The sequence below is a fragment of the Bombus terrestris genome, chromosome 3 (assembly GCF_910591885.1).
Source record: "Bombus terrestris chromosome 3, iyBomTerr1.2, whole genome shotgun sequence".
NCBI lineage: Eukaryota > Metazoa > Arthropoda > Insecta > Hymenoptera > Apidae > Bombus > Bombus terrestris.
In genome coordinates, this window is record NC_063271.1 from 12,140,649 (window position 1) to 12,157,291 (window position 16,643).

General features: G+C 33.3%; 1 protein-coding gene and 1 long non-coding RNA gene across 13 annotated transcripts in view; both read left to right on the plus strand.

The window, feature by feature from the left end:
- Positions 1-13,060, plus strand: part of LOC125384695 — a 42,132-nt gene extending 29,072 nt beyond the window's left edge. Inside the window, exon 2 of the long non-coding RNA XR_007223370.1 lies at positions 12,174-13,060. This is a non-coding gene — a long non-coding RNA (uncharacterized LOC125384695). The remainder of the gene's footprint in view (positions 1-12,173) is intronic.
- The window catches only part of LOC100648315 (phosphatase and actin regulator 4B), a 397,768-nt gene that overhangs the window by 286,901 nt on the left and 94,224 nt on the right, over positions 1-16,643 (plus strand). The gene's annotated exons all lie outside the window — the stretch shown is intronic.

Consider the following 16,643-nt stretch of genomic DNA (forward strand, 5'->3'; position numbering starts at 1 on the left):
TTTACCTACTGAATATTGTAGAGAATACTATATTTTGAATATTTATTAATTAATTCAATTTGCGTTGCGGTACAGTTTGCGTTTAGCTTTTGCATTATAGCAAGGTAAGAGAATTTTTTCAGTAAACTTCTTGTTATTAGAGGGTTAAAAGGTCCCCTTTCCTATGGAGTTTCGTGGTAGTACCGTTAGGTTTGGTTTTAATTTTGAAGCGCTCTCGTGTTTGGCAAGAGGGTGAAGGTTGAGAGAAGTTGAACGGTGGCGAAGGCTTTTTTGGAAGTTGCGGGAGAACGCGTGCCGACACTTGGGAATTTCTCATTTGCGAGAAGGGCACGAGCTTTTTCTGTTGTTAAGGAGAAGAAATCGACTTTCTGCGAGATAATGCGAATTTTGATCTATTGAAGCAATAAAGTGTCTTGGTTAGTCGACGAAAAAAATCGACCGATGATAAACATTAAATTTTTATGACCTTCTCGTGTCTTAAAATCTTTATACGGCAAAAATGAGAAAAATGTCAGAGAATTTTCCTTGATTCTTTCTGTGCAACGGAATTTTTCAAATACCATTTTTTATATGGCTTATTTTCACTCCACGAATCACTTTTTATATCAATTTTTGTCATTTTTATTACCAGAGATAGAGATACGTATGAATCTCTCCAAATTGATCCACTCCACTTTTTGTCACTTTCTCTGTTTCATTCAGCATTATTGAATATTAATATATACGTACGATATTATTCTTCATTGTTATTCAATTCAGTATTTAAAATTAGATATAATATCTACTCTATGGAATATTTTATTCTCTTTTATTCAATATAATTTTACTACCTCTCGTATATTACACGTGGATTGAACAAAATCATTATTCACAGTGCAAAGTTTGTATCGATAAATTGTTAGCGGGTAGAAATATTCAAACGTTAAACTGTAGAAATGAATATAAAATTGAATAAGTAATTAAAATTAAGCCATGGATAATAAATATTACGTGGAACCAAGATCTGTATAGATCGTCGTCTTTGGAGGATTTGAAAGAACCTGCGTCAGACAGGATGATACAAGGAGATGAGAGCAAATGCCGACGAGGTTCGCAGTATTAACAATAACAGTAACATTCTTTGGTGCAAAGAGGTCGTCGGAAGGAGCAGGAAGCCGGATCCGGATCTTTAATTTCCTGGGCGAATAAAAATCTCTGCTCCTGCTCGAACGACGGAGGGAAGCTGACTGTTGGAAAAGATTGAATGCGAACGCGAAACGAATTCAAGAAAGAGCGAAAGTCTGACGGTGCGAAAAAAAACATGATGGAAATTGAATTAATCCGAGCACAGACTGATATCGTAATTGATCGATAGGACTATTGGACTCTCGATTAATTCCCATAGGTAGTTCGAGGAATAAAAATGAATTTTCCAACTTCTTGTTCCTCGCTCTTTAGAATCGTTTTTAAGAATATGCGCAATGTAGAAAGGCAGCGTAAAGTGTGTGAATTAAAAAAAAAAAGAGAAGATTAAAGGAGGTGAATAGACTGATATTTGAATTGATTATCAGACATGTTATTCAATACATTTAGGTATATTGCAATATTGGTAAATGTACAATACTCAAATTTTTGGCTTATAGTTAAACTTGAAGCTTTTTTAATGTTGCTAAGAGTATATAGTTACGATTATGGAGTATATTATTAAAATTATTTGTCTTTGATAATTCGATAATCGACAATAATAGTCTAACTTATAGCGAATATTTTCTCTTTCTAAAATAGATATTAAACTGAAATCAAATTAATATCAATTTCAAAAGAAGTACAAATTGATAACAATACTTTTTGATTTCAGAACCTGTTAAATTGTAACACGAAAAGAATTCGATATAAAGTTGTAAGGATTTGATTAAATTCTAACTTTTGTCACAAATACTAGTCGATATTGCTTATACCATGCTATAAAAAATGTTCCAATTAATCCTTCTGCATTATTTGGATGGTTTTCGATCGAATCGTATTTTTGCGTTGTTGGAAAATTTCTCCTTGGCTGTAAAAAAGGAAGTAACATTATCCCAAGTATTTCTTCACAAGGCAATATGAGTCCTTCTTCTTCCTTCTTTTATTCAATGACCAGAAAACGGAAAAATTGTTCCCAGCATCTTCTCGCAAGACAATATTAATTCTTTCTCATTTCTCTTCCATTCCAAGATAAAAATACGGGAAAATTATTCCAATCACTCTTCATAAGATAATATTAACCTTTCCATATTTCCTTCAAAATCAGCAAACAAAGAACCACCTCAAACATTATTTCACAACATCGTTTCCATTCCTTCCATTTTCAAAAAACAAACGAATAACTATCTTTTTGTCTGATAATACTAAATTTCTTACATTTCTTTCCTCAAAATGCAGATACGTGAAAATTAACTCTGCCATTGTTTACGATACTCTCGCAAGTCAACCCTTCCCTATTTACCCTTAGGTCAAAATCAGCAAACATGATACCACCTCAGGTATCATTTTGCAATAAAGTGTCAACACTTAACCATTCCCCTTCCACTTGTAGGTCAAACTGACGACAAAGTTATTCCAACCATTTTCTTACAAAGCAACACAAACCCTTTCTCGCCTTTTGTCCCTATGAAATAACTTTTGACGAAACGTTCGCCGAAGAAAGTTAATTCCTCTGTTTCCATGCAACCGCTTCGAGATTGCTTTGTAACTTGGCTCTCGTTGCAGGATCGTTCGACCCTAAAGTGTCAGGGCCGCACTGGGTCCAAGGACGCAGCTTCCGCACGTCCTTTTCGTTTAGAGGCGCGTGCACGCGGTAGCACGTGCCGTTATGCTGTATATGGTTGTGTGTGCAATCGAGGCCGGCAAAATGAATGTTTAACGAACGGACGTGGGCTATAATTCACACTGCCAGGTTAAAAAGATGAAGCCTCTGCCACCCGGATAAATGGTACTCGTGCATGTGTGTACATTCTCACGGAGCTCGTTAACGTCTTTGAATTCACGGCCGGTTAAATAACCCGAAAGGAAACAATTAGAATCGTTACAGCCGCAGCTAGCTGGTCTTTGCCTTATTCGACTCGAGTGTGGACCTAGGACGACGCGTATACAGGATGTCACAAAATATGTCGATTTTAGATATCAAAACGATGGAGAAGGTTCAGGCGGCAGAAATGTTATTCGGGATTTATTTTTCAAGTTATAGTTTTATGTTGGAAATATGTATACTGATATCTATAGATTAGTTGACAAACTCTTCTCTCTATCTCACGCTTCATGTTTCTTTTGGTCCATGAAATAAACGACTATAAGATATGGACTAGATTTCGATTGTTATGTGAATCCCAGAAGCTAGATTGATCAACTCTATCTTTCATTAGTTTCTTAATTTTATTACATAAATTCATGATCAATATTTAGTTCTTAAGAAACAAATCACTTACCTATCTCCATAAGTTCATTCATTGTGCTATGACATAAGTAATAGTAAATTCTAAAGTAAACCCAAAAACCAGTGTCCGCAACGTCATCACTTTTTTATGCTTTTCAATTTATGGGTTTGATCAACGTGGCTTCTGAACGGCTCGTATTACAGTGAAAAACATGAACTATGAGTGAGATAAAGAAAAAGATTCGTCGATCAATACCAGCATATTTGTAGTATAAAATGGAATTGCCCATAATTCTTGTGAAATACCATCTTTGTCCATGAAGTTTTCCCATCATCTTTACGTTTAAAATCAACCTATAAATATTTGCCACATATTTTGTAACACCCTCTATATGTTTAAACGTCGAGGATTCGTGTTCGTTGTGTGCCGTGGTGAAACGTACACAGAGTACCTAGAATCTTAGAAAATTCACGCAGACTCGAAGAAAGAAAACGTCGGGGTTTAAAAAGCGGGACTCGAGATTGCTTCATCGACCGCTTTTAATTCCTTTCCCCACCCTTTTCATTTCACACTATGTTCAGATGTTAACTCGTTTCCATCCGAAAGACGGGGATCGAGGGATAAACGTCGTTACGTCGTGTAAACAGTTGAGAATGAATTTTTCATTAAAACACGAAAGCTTGATGAACGTGCACCGGCTGAAGGGCGGTGATGAAGGTATCAATACTGTCGATAATTTTATACACGAAACAAATTTAGCTCGACGGAGGCGCCGAGGTCAAGGCCTCGACTATTGCATAACCCATTTTCGACGAACCAACGCCAAAGGCATTGCTTGTTTTACATCGATGAATATTTAAAAGCAGGAAGCGATATTGATAGGGGTAGTCCGACACTTCTGACGATTAATCGTTGGACGAGTGTTATCGCAGTTATCGTGGAATGCACGAGGGTTCGAGGGTATTTCGATGGACGACGACGGATTTTAATTTGAAGCTTATCGGTGATTGTAAATGTTTGGTTTGGAAGGATCGTAAAAGAAAATTCTGGGAAAGAATGGATAAGCATGGACTTCAATTCTCTACTTGTTAACCAATGTAATGTAAACGCTCGCTTTATTGTTCTCGCTATGTCAGTAAAGTGATCAATAACCCATCCCTGCGCGAAGTTCAAATTTTACGAAACGTTGCGAATTTTCTTTTCTCGTTTCTTCATAAAGTTTTTAAAAATATCTCGCATCCGGTTCGATGGATATATGCAGTTTATTTAAAAACCACTCGTTAATCCGTATCCGATTCTTTCGTGATGAATTCGCCTAATTCTTAGCTTAAAATATTCTCCGTTGAACACATTGTTCAACTAATGACCAGGACTTATATATCTTGCCTGATGAAATATTATTAATACAAAGGTTAATCCCTCAGTCGGATAAAATCGAGCCGGGTTGAACCGTAAGATAAATATTTGCAGAAGATGGTTCGTACTTTCCTAACGTTTCGTTGAAACGTTCTTGAAAGTTTCAATTATGTATTAAATATTCTCGCAGACTGCCGTAACAAAGCGACGGATTAAAAACATCCTGACTCCATTGAACGTTTTTCTCACTCAGAAACTTATCATAACGTGGGTATACGTTTTAAGTTTCATTTTTACATTTTATCGAAAAGGAGACGCACAGAGATTGAAAGCAAATACGTCGCAGAAAACATCACGGAGTACACTAGAATCCTGTTTTCTACGGACTCTTACACCGCTCTTCTCTTTCCTTAAATCTACTTATAAAAGCTTCGACTAACGAGAAAGGTACGGTATCACTCGAAAGGTTAAATGCATATCTATTGCAGAGAAAGAGAGAGTCGAGGAAAAGAAAAAGAGTTTCGAGTCCTCTAACCCGAAAGAATTATTGTATCTCAAAGAGTCGCGATGATTTCATGGAACTCGACTGCAAAGGGTAGCTGCGCGAAAAAGGGTTACTAGAGAGGAAAAAAAAACGATCGCAAAGGGGTTGCACGAGCTTTCTGCGCGTTCGCCGCTGATGTCAATGACAGTAGTTCTCGATGCATACCATGAATTTCTATTCGAAAGATGTAACGCCGACTCGTTTCGCTTTTTTCAATGCCTTGTGAATTCCAGCCAATAAATATTCACGGACGAATGCTAAAGGAACGATTCGAAGGAGCCAATATTTTTCCATACTCTTTTGTAGAAATCAGAGGATTCCTGATGGCCAAGAAGCTTATAAATAACGGGTATAAATAGAGAAATACTTATTCGTAAATTCAACTAAGGATAATCATATTGTGAAAAGTTTTATTTCTATTGTTTTCTATAATGAAAGATTTCTTTGAAGAGTACATTTATGTCTATTTTCATAATGTATACATATATTTCGAAGCAATATAAATGTAAAATGGCTTTGAAATTTTTATTACATGTAATAATTACCAACTAAATTAAGTTGAACGTGGTACAAGAGCTCTCTCTATCTACATATTCGCCATTGCATATTTATAAGAATCTGAGTTTACGTAAATGTGCACAGTTTCATAACAATATTTTTTGTTATTTATTCGAATATTTACGACGAATATTTTTATCTATTACCTTATTGTTGATTTGTGAAAGTAAAATGGTAACAATTGTCTTAAATAATATAAAGTAATAAAATAATCATTTGATTGTATTATAGTTCTTGCTTTATGGAATAAGATTCCGAAATTTCTTTCAATTCTTTTACTTGATATCCAAATATTTTTGACATACTGACATACATACAAATTCATTCCATAGAAATAAATATAAATTTATTCAGTTTACTTTAATACGAATAATATTTGCATTTACTGTCTGAGTTACATAACATGTATATATGATTAATTATCTTCAGGCATAAATTAAAGCCCTGTGTTCAATGATCCCTTTGAGTGATGTGATATGATGAATTATAAATGAAATTTTAATTTATGAATATTTATATACGTATTTTAATATTAAAGAGGAACTGCTGTAATTTCTCGATAACGAAGATAGAACTGATTTCAACGCAATAATTTCTAAATCAAGGAAGATAAAATCTATATTCCAAATAATTATAACCTACGCTTCTAAAATATTTATTCTTAGTTAAAATTACATGATAATGACAATTACTTTTCTTAGTAATCTAGATATCTATGCCGCAAAAATATGAAAAATATAAGGGAGAAATTTCTTTGCATAGAAATATTCGAATCAAATTTTCCTGCTCGTATTTTTTTTATACTTAATAAAAGGAGAAATTTTTATCATCGACTAATTTTAATAATGTATCCATATATAGATCTTAATAGTAGATAATAATACTCGCTATAATTCAAGATTCTATAGAACAATTAATTTGGGCCTCATTTAAATTCACAAACTGATTGCCAACTCTACCTAAATTTCAAATATCTCCACTAACCTAAACTTAAAGTTCTCGCTAATCTACTTTCTAAGTCAAACTTACACGTCGCCATACGTCAATATTATACACAAACCAACGTCTGTATATAAGTGTTATTGATTAACTAAATTCTGTAATTTTTCGACTAACTGCGATTGAATTTCATACGAAAACATTAGAGATATTCGACGAAAATGTATTCGTATTCTGTATGGAAAAGATTTCGGGACAGCCCGACCAGACACCATGGTTAACAATGTTAGCCAGTGGGTTAGATAGCGGGACTAAACTAAATACTTAGGTCTATTACAACTTGGTCAAAGTTAGATGAGACAGTAAATGGGACAGACAACGCTGTTTCATCTCATCGCTATTCTTGCGACGTTTCCTCCTTCCGTCTGGAGAATTACCCAAAATGTGTATTTTAGATTAGAAGTTTCGGTGAGTGTTTAAACGTGAATAAACTAGATTATTCGCAAAGAAAAGTTTCTGGCTCATATGGAATTTCTGCAGCTTCTGTTGATTTCATCGTACCGTTCAGTTTTTAAACAATCATTTTCAATATTTTAAATTAAATCTACCGTTATCCTTCATTATTTTTCACATTAGAATACCTTCAAATATTCGCAAATGTATTCGCACAACTATCATAAAAAATTGTTACGTCCATGTTTTGGTATTTCATTATCACTATAATGAAACGCGATTGTCAAAATTATATTGGCAAAATTTGAATTTAATCTGAAAATATATATGGAAGTTACAAAATATTTTCTGCAAATTTATATTTACCGAAAAAATAACATACAGTGTGAATAGTCATCTTAAGTATTATATATAATAAGTGTTAAAGATGATCCTACCGAATACTGAAACTTATTAATACTTGTACTAAATATCTTATAACTTTTCAGAATCGTTTAAAATTTTATCGATATAACCATGGTAGTTGGGTGTGATTATAGTGCTAATGAAATTTCAAAATATTTCGTATAACACATAATATTTTCATGAAAGACGTCGACAAGGATATGAATATTTTCGTGAGACACTGTACCATTTTTTTTCTTTTTTAATTTTGAAATCCTTTATTCATGAAAGCTGTAGAGTACATAAAATATGATAAGAAATTTAACGTTTTGAAATATTTCTAATATCTAAAAAATTTTGCCACGATAATAAATGTATCGTTTTCATAATTTTTTCGTAAGTGGAAAAATATTAAATATAAAATATCATTACTCAATTAAATTTTTACGCAGAAAATTATTAAATTGATTTGCTGTTTTTATTACACTTCCTATTTCTTTATTTTTCGGTTGGTTCAGAAAGAATCAATTTCCCGACAGCACCAATTTTGGTGACATTTCAACTGAACAAACTTTCAATTTTCTTGCTAACTGATCGAGTTTGTTGATCGCACAAACAATAACAGAGAAACGTTCAATAGAATACCAAACGTACTTCTGAGAATTTCATCGGGTGGCTAGCTAGCTTTGATTTATTGGACGCAATTATTCCAACGCTGAAACTGCGTTATTTGGTTGTATTCAGTATTAATCGACCTAAAAATCTCTCTATTTCTGGTATTCCTGAGTCTGATTGTTAATGTCAAAACACACTGCAATAAACAAACAAACAGTATGAAACGCCAATTCGGTGCAATTTCCACAATTTCTACTGAGCTTTTTCTATCCAAACATTTTTCCATGATATTTCATGATTGAATTATACCTTGCATTCGTTAAAATTATATCCTACTATTTGATTTGATAATTGTTAAAAAAAATTCAAAATTCGTTAATTATGATGAAATATCAAATTAAACATACCTACAACTTGCAATTCATATCCAATAAAATTTTCACAAAACATTCAACGGTCTTAAAAAATGGCCCAACCTCATCCAATCAATTGTTCCAAAAAAAGAAACCCCTCCTCAAAAAAGAAGAAAAACTATACGAATGGAGAATAAAAAAAAAAAATGGAAAGGGAATAGTTTAATGGGAGACCAGAAAGGCAAATCGAGTAACTGGAATGAATCTCTATCAACTACCACTAAATCTGCTGGTCGGAGATACGACGAAAAAACGGTTCTACAAATTCGGTAACGAGCAATCGGTGCTCCCTCATACATCAGATCGTTGGTGATTGTTCACGTGGTGCGGCACGCATCTGGGCGCGAACTCGAGGAAGTGGATCGGTTCCAACGGCTACCAATTAATTGCCAGGATGCTGCGGTCGGGAACGGTGATTTACGTAACGGCCGCTTGTTCGACTGACTCTTCGCGCGAAACATTTACATTCGTTGCCCTTAAATTCGAACGAAATTGCGGCTGTCCTGCGGTTGGATGCGTTTAATTAGATCTCATCGCAAAGTAACACAGTTTCAATAATATAGGTCAACCGATCTGTTCAATCACCCGAACGTACGTCGTTCCAACTAACCGTTTTCGGCACAAAAAATGTCTTTGACGTGCTTCATTTTTTCGTTCTTTCTTTTTATAACTGTTAATAAAAATAATTTGTCATCGCAAAGTTTACGATAGGAATGAGAATATTTGCTATTTTCAAGAGATTGAATATTTTAGTATTAATTGCTACATATTTCTACGATTATATTATCATATATTATCTTTATTATAATTTGTATTCTTATTGTTGGACAACAATTTTTTAGTATAACTGTTACTTTTGCTCATTGATAGTGAGCCAGTATATATCCTTGTGCACATATTTTATTTAAATTCGAAGATTTTTAAGCATTAAAAACATAAATATTTTTTGTCGTCCTCGATTTGAAAGAAAGAAGATTCCCATATTGCATCGATCGATGTTTTACGAAAAAGTTACAAATCAAGGAAACCTGAAATCGTATAAAAAGCTCACCAAATCGTGTAAGAGTTATCTTCTAAAAAGCATGGAAAATCATTGTCCCATCCATTGCAGCGATCGCCCGCATATACATCACATTTATCGGTCTGTTTACGTTCGAAACGATTAGCGAATCGAAAACTGCCCGCATGCAATTATTGCGTATACCGTCATCGTCATGCTAGCAAACGATTCCATGCTATACCAGAATTAAAGAAAAAATAATTGCATTATGTGTATTTCATATTTACTTTTATTATGATCTTCTTATTTCTATACGACATTTTATTCACTTGAATTTTATATGTTGTATTTTTATTATTCAACAATTATTTAATAGTAATTTACAATTGTTCAATGTTATTTTTACAATTAAATAGACTTAAGTTAATTAAAAAGGATAATCTAAATGAGAATATAAAAATAATGTTATGTAATAATTATGAAGGTATGTGTGTGTGTACCTTTCTCTAAGGTCTAACATAAAATTTATTCATACTTTCTGAAATACCTTTAAGGGTGCCCTCAGACAATCAATAATATCGGAAATATTTCAATGTTCTCAAAGAGGATACTGTATTGACAATGGACGATATTGTATTGACAATAAATGTTAATCCTTTTAGTTAAAAACCTTGAAATATTGACAATATATATTAATAGTCTGAGGACACCCCAAGAATAAACGAAATAAAAAGAAAATGTAATTATAATAGAATTTGCTACACGAAAGTTAAATTTTAAGTTAAATCGTATAGAATTAAACACAAGGGTGGTTCGTTAAATTATCTTCTAGAATGTAGCACATTGCATATATTATTTTAAAAATTCTTTATCTTTGTAAATAAAAATTTCTTAGATCTACTCTCTTAATCACTAATTATTAACTTGGATAATACATGTTGCTGTTCCGAAACTAAATAGTTAACGCTCCAACTAAAGTTCGTCGAACATTTAACTTTCCACTAAGACCTTAGTACCATCACTTTCAATCAATATGTGTCCTATCAAATTTCCCTTTCAATATCGAAAGGTATTCATCTTCCGCAGCCTCTGAAATCTTACTATAAAACTTTTTCTTATATACCATCATCTTTACAAATGGGTTGATGGATATAAAGTGTCATTTCTTTGTAGTTTGAATTTTATGGGTAAATGTAAATATCACCCATTAAATTTTATTAATTTATTTGAAAATTTGCTACAAAACACATACATTGAAAGCTAAAACGGCTTATAATAAAAATATTAAAATTTCGTTGTATTGACTGTTATAAATAATTTGTGAAATTTTTATGTATTCGAAAAAAATGCCGTGGGAGTCAGAAATTTAAATTTAATCTTTTGGGAAGTTAAATATATCTCCTGTTTCATCTACACAATATTCAATGCATAAATTTAAAGAGAAACTGTGACAATTCCATTCCGAAAATTTTTGCATTCTTAAACTGGCAATTCTCTTATAAATCTGTAATAACGAATCAAATTAGTCGCTGTATAAATTACATTGAATTACAGGAAAATTATAATACTTTTAACTAGATTATATGTCCAATTTTTATCGAAAGAAATATTTCACATGTACCATCCTAATATTAACAAGGTAAGGTAAAAGGAAAAATATTTCATATTTTCCGCTCGCTATTTTTCAACTATTTAATCGGCGACAGCTCGGACAATCTTTCTTTCGAGGACGAAGAAGGAAAGGTTGTTCCCTCGTCACGTGCAGTTCTATGAAAGCGTTCGCTCGTGAAAGTCCCGGTCGAGGCCGCTGTTCCTGAAACGGCCGAGGACGATGGAGTGGAAACACGTTTCCTCTCGACGATCGAGAGGACGCCTCCACATCGAGAGTTCGACGCGTCCGATCACGTTTCCGGAAGTCGAATGCTTTTGTTCCTCTGGTCGCGCTTCTCTAGAGGTTAATTCGATATAGAGACCGCTGTCCACTTGTCCCTTTTCGCTCTCTTCAACTAGAATAGGGTTGATGCGATCGCGGAAAATGGCTCGAGGAATAGAGCTGTCGTTGATTGATCCTTCATCCAACGAATTGAACTTTGATAAATGCAGGAGAATAGGTGGAGATCATAATACGTTTTTATGACTTACCATTTTGTAGTATTTAATATTTTAAACTGTAGAAAATATTGTTCTTTCTCTTTTAAACTTTTTATTAGGTTTTGAAATAAAGGAAATAAATGAGGATTATGATATGAAATGACGATTGTACTATATAGAGTCTTTGATAAGCATTGTACGATTTTTTCACACCTTTTAAGAATCTAAAATAGTATGAACGTTAGATTTAGAATCAAACGGCCTAGTTTCATCCATGGGATACGAACATACGATATATAGATTTGTAGATTTATTAGAAATTTGAAAAAGTTTTGTAAAAATTAGTAACAACAACAAGGAATTATCTTTTACACATAGGATTTAAAAATTGTGAATTTCTCTAACGTATTGTGTATTTTCTGTTTCAGGTAAGAATTCACGAATTCCCAAAAGTATTCAATATGTTTGAGGATGGAAGAATAGAAGTTCGGATTCCCCAAACCGTAAGTTATGAAGAATTAAAGACCGTCCTTCCCAAAACCTAAATAGGAATCAAATTTGAGAAAAGTTACTTCCAATGTGCGTCAGCGAAGGGTTGAAACGACATTTCTCAAAACCACAATTAAATTGAAAAAAGAGGAGGAAAGTTTCAAGTACGGAATCATTCGTTCAACCCTTTTGTAACCTTCACACGTCTTCATCGTTTCAGGAAAATTTGTCCATCGAACTTTCGTCCTTCGTAACCCTTCGCGATGAGAAATCGATACTTATCACGTTCCACGGAGATGCCTCGTGAATCAGTCGACCACGTGGAAAAATATCCGTCTGGGTGGTCGTAAACGTTCGTCCGTGAACTGTGTATCGAGCCACGCCAACAGCGTATATATGAAATTTATTTCTTGATTCGTGATGTGCCCCTGGGAAAGCTGGTGGTTCGTCCGTAAAACAGGTTGCCATAGCTACACGCGGTTACGGGTGTCTTGAACCTTCGTATGAATCGTTTTCCTCCGTTTACAAAGCCTCCCGTAATGTTTTTGGCCTTGTAATTCCAATTCCTGACCATTCTAAAGCCGTTTCGTCGGTAGATTGAGGGCTAGTTTCTCTGTCCATCGACGAAATCCGGAGGTTGTCAATAGAAATCACCGTCTCGTGTCGTGTCAATGACCCAGCGAATGCCGTTATTTTAAAACATGTTCCAATGTTTGGCTAGAAGTCAATGTCAATGTTTTATCAGACAATGAATTTATTGTGAAATTATTGCTAGTGATATAAAATTATCTACTAGCATTAAATATAGAAATGAATTTCTTCCGAATTTTGGGTACAGTCGAACTTTTATTTCGAACAAATCAAAACAAATGAGTCATCAAAATAATTTCCATTATTGTTTATGACTTTTTACCTAGCAGTTTACGAATCGTGATAGAATAGAATAATACGAAATTTATCGTGTTTAGATCTAATCAATCAATATGCAAATACTGTATATGCTAATGATGCTAAATACGAATAGTAAATACTCCTAGCTACTGTATGTACCTGGGTAATTAGATTTAGAACATGATAAAGAACATTCAATTGATCAGAGTCTGGCTGCCAAAAGAAGCTCAAGCATCATACCCTTAAAATCTCCACTTCATTACATAAGTGTGACGTCAAATTTCTTAAGAATTTCAGTAGGTATAGTCGTTACTATACGTTTTTCATTACTAACCATTTTGTACCTACATGCACTACATATGTAAATCAAACTCAAACGTACTACAAGTTTGGGAAATTGATTTCAAGTAGTACTTCATCCCCATGCGAACTTCAATGTCACAATTTCATTACTTACTTGGCTCTCCACGTTTCCGAGATTTCCGTCTCGAGTAGATCTGCTGAAGGTTTGCTCAGGTGAACGCGAATAAATCGATGGCCGTATGCAAATATCGTCGTGTGAATATCACCGAGAGGCTTCTCGCGTATGCAAAGGAGAACCTGGGCCATTTTCACGGCGGAACATCCAGGAATGAGCTGGTCATAAATATGAATAATTTTCGTGAACTATGGTTGGAACAACGCGAAAAAAGTGATTCAGGATAAAAGTCGCGGATACATTTCCTTTTTACGCGATCTTCGTTGCGAACGAGTTGAATGCTTTCGTGATATTTCAATTGATGGTTCGTAGGATTACGCGGAAATTTGCAAAGAAACCGAAAATTTTAAATTATTATTTTTTAAAGTAATCGTTGGATCATATTCTTTTTCTTGTTATTCGTTTATTTATAGTCGCATCAACCAGCACGACGTTATTAGCCACGATTGGATAATATTTGTATTCTGTTGCACGTGGAAAATCATGTGTTTGTTTCAAAATATTAAAATTTTTCGAAGCTGACGTTTAATCAATGTTTTGTAATATTTTGTAAAATTTTGGCTGGATTTTTAATTTGTATTTTGATATATTAAGGCTTTGGAAGGGCAATTTTTCATTAATTGGAGAATGTGCTGAACCCTTTTATGTTTTTTGATATTAATTAGGTATTAAAATTTCTAATTGTTACAACAATACTTCATAGAAATATATATTGACTTTCACTTTAGTTTTGTTGGTATATTACAATCTTCCAATGTATTTTATGAATATTCGTATCTTTCAATAAAATATTTATATATATCTTTGAATAAAAAATATTCCAATTATTCAAAGATCGTAATAATTACTGTAATTTCTAGTTTACAACAATGTAGGTAAATAATTATCGTAATAATTAATGTAACAGTTTGTAACTTTTCTTCGTACAAAGAAGCCGGAGCTCAAAAAGGACACCATAGCTAAAAGGATATTCGAAGAACTGCGGGTCAGCCAAAATAAACATCCCGCTTTGTAGTGGCCATTTTGTTCTGAGGTAACATGGTTTCTCAACTTTAATAAGCTGAAAACCTGAATATATCGCCCACGCAACCACTTGTGCCTTAGATGAATTTTTTTGTACGACGTCGTGGTTACGCTGTATAATCTCCGTCTTCAACAGAATTTCGTGAAAATGAGCCGGCCAAACAATTTTCTTTGATGAGAAAGAAATAGCCATCATAATTTTCTTTAGAACAATGATTACAGGCTTAATCGCAATTATTATCTTTGTCATATTATTCTTATCAGTATTTATATCTGAACCTTCTAAGAAAATACTTCGAACGTTTACATTTTCGATTTATTTATTACGGTCAACTCATTAAAAATTCATCTAATTGCAATGTCTATTAAAATAGGGGAAAAAAACGGTTTTTAAAAAGAGGAATATGTTAAAAAATCGACAAAACAAATCAAATCATTCGCCGACATCAGCTTTGGGAAAATAATTACCAAAGAAATTACGTTTCCCAATGGACAACGTTTGTCGATAGTAATTTGACGACTAACAATTTTTTAGCAAAGACCTTCAATTACGGATGGATCGTCGCCGAAGAGTCCAATTAGTATCCAAATTGGTATCTCGCGAGACAAAAGCCAGGGCCGTTCGTCATTGAAAAGAACTTGAGTTATAAATGGTGGATAACTTTCTTTTATTGCGTGACCGCTTACAATATTTAATTTCGAAACGTAGATATGAGAAGGAAGAAACACTCGGAGACTGGATGCAACAAAAGGTTTCGTTACTTCGTAAAACAATCGTTTCTTGAAAACTGATACCAATAATAAAATACTTACTTGTAATAATTGTGATATATGGTATAGACATAAAATGTCGTTGCTATATATGATGTCAATTATAAATAAATAAACCATAAATTGAATGATTCGAAATGGAACATATACCGGTGTCAATTTCGTATACTTTTGTGTATCGGTGTATTTAAAAATTGTGGCTGTATCTATGTTTTAATTACATTCTACATTTTAACATACATTAAACAATGCATTTTCTCATTCTCTCTGAGAAAGTATCGAGGTGCTTACATATGTCTTAAACGTATCTATTATTGTAGTTCAAAAGTTATTAGAATTTGAATTTTATTTTTTGACAATTTTAATTTTAGTATACGCTATAACAAGTATTAAAATGATTCTTCATCACATTTTCGTTTTTTTCATGCTTTGTTCACGTCGCTTATCACGTGGATTGTTTCCGATAGTTGATTCCATAACAGAGACGAGTCTTCGTCTGACTAGCGACGTTCCTTTTCTACTGCGACTACCGACCATTCGCCTGGCGTTTGCCGTTGTATAGTAATATGGAATTATATCGTATACTATTTATATATCACATATTAATGTTCTATTTGTGATTTAGTAAATAAGTTTTCTAATTAAAATAAAAGTGTTAATGCATTGTGTGTTTTTATTATGTATTTTCGAAGGAAAGATTGAAGTCGTGAAGATTCAGGAATTTACTATTAGGGTTCTCTGGAAAGTATCGTTTCACTCTAAGGAGAATAGGGAACATGAATTGGAGCATGAATTCCAACCTCCGAACCGAATCCTGATACCAATATATCGACGCACTAAATTGTGTGCTACGTTTTCTAGTACACTGGATGACTCTTATGTTTATAGGAAATGTAATTGACAATTTCTGAATCAATTTATTTCGTTGCTGATGTTTCTTCTTTCTTATGTGGATTATTTAGGGTAGAAATACAGTATATTATATTCAAACATTCTAGGATAAAGTTTCTCCTTTAACGGAAAACGTGTTGGACTACGAATTACCAATTCCAGGGTCACGAATTAGAAGTGAAACTAAAGGTTTTAACAAATTAAATAATTTCAATACAAAGAATGAAAGAACAAAATCTGCATTTAATATCCAGACTACACTTTATCTAATATTTGATATTGCTTGATTTATCTTGAATAATAAATAAAATAAAATTGTATATACGACAACTCTATCTCTGGAATTTTTTAATTC